The sequence below is a fragment of the Triticum dicoccoides genome, chromosome 5A, assembly GCF_002162155.2.
Source record: "Triticum dicoccoides isolate Atlit2015 ecotype Zavitan chromosome 5A, WEW_v2.0, whole genome shotgun sequence".
NCBI classification, from domain to species: domain Eukaryota; kingdom Viridiplantae; phylum Streptophyta; class Magnoliopsida; order Poales; family Poaceae; genus Triticum; species Triticum dicoccoides.
In genome coordinates, this window is record NC_041388.1 from 242,252,802 (window position 1) to 242,254,268 (window position 1,467).

Genomic DNA, 1,467 nt, shown 5'->3' on the forward strand with positions numbered 1-1,467 from the left:
AGTGGAAGTGCATGTAGATGAAGTTGTGGGCATGGATCTCGTCCAGTATAAAACTATGCTACGTGAACAGGACCGATCAGCTAGGAAAAGGCTGGTAAGTGGCGATGGTTGATGTAGGGCGAAACCCTAGGTGGCCGATCTTTCACGAAAGGAGCGGATCCCAAAGAGAAACACGAAGAACACGAGGGGGATTCACGAGGGAAAACACAAGAGGAACACTCAAACCAACAAGATTCGATTACACATGTGCTAGATCCTTGAAACACAAAGAGATACACGATGATCCAAGGGCAACAAAGGACGATACAAGTAACCGGTTCTTCTCCTAGAAGGAGGTCTTGATGGGGCCGCCCAAGAGGGGGTCTTGAATCCAAGTTGATCTTCTCCAAAGAGGGGCCGCAGTCTCTCTCGAGGAGGAGATCGATATGGATGAGCGAAGCTCTATCTTGAAGTATGAGCTAAACCAACGCTGCCCTAGCTAGGATGAATGGGGGGTCTATTTATAGTCTAAGTGCAAAAGGGGGCGAAGTGAAGGGGTACATGGGCCTCGGGCCCGAGTGGCTGCGCACAGGCAGGGCCGGAAGTTCCGGGCGTCGGAGGTTCCGGGGAGGGTCCGGCCTAACCAGAGAGATGGCGCGGTGGAGTTGTGCTGTCATCCGGGGGCCGGAAGGTCCGGGCAGGCCGGAAGTTCCGGGCGCCGGAAGCTCCGGGGCGGGGTCCGGGCTAACCCGAGAGTTGGCACGCCTGGGCTGGTCGGAGTCGTCGGAGGCCGGAAGCTCCGGGTCGGCCGGAAGGTCCGGGGGCCGGAAGTTCCGGGCTCTGGCCGGAAGTTCCGGGCTGTCCAAAGAGTTGACGCCTGCCTCTTCTGTTGGGGAACGTTGCAGAAAATTAAAATTTTTCCTACGGTTTCACCAAGATCCATCTATGAGTTCATCTAAGCAACGAGTCAAGGGGAAGAGTTTGCATCTACATACCACTTGTAGATCGAGTGCGGAAGCGTTCAAGGGGATGGTGATGATGGAGTCGTACTCGTCGTGATTCGGATCACCGATGACCAAGTGCTGAACGGACAGCACCTCCGCGTTCAACACACGTACGGGACGGTCGACGTCTCCTCCGTCTTGATCCAGCAAGGAGGAAGGAGAGGTTGAGGAAGGCAGCTCCAAGGGCAGCACGACGGCGTGGTGCAGTTGGTGCAGCAGTATTCCGACAGAGCTTCGCCGAGCACGTACGGAGGAGGAGAGGTGTTGGGGAGGGGAGGGGCTGCGCCTTTAGTTGTGGTGTGTTGCAGCCCTCCCCTCACCCCTTTATATATAGGGGAAGGGGCAAGGGGGCCGGCCCTCTAGGGGAAACCCTAGAGGGGGCGGCGGCCAAAGGGTGGGGGGCTTGCCCCCCAAGCAAGGGGGGTGCGCCCCCTTTAGGGTTTCCCCCCCAACCCTAGGCGCATGGGGCCAAGGGGGGGGGGGG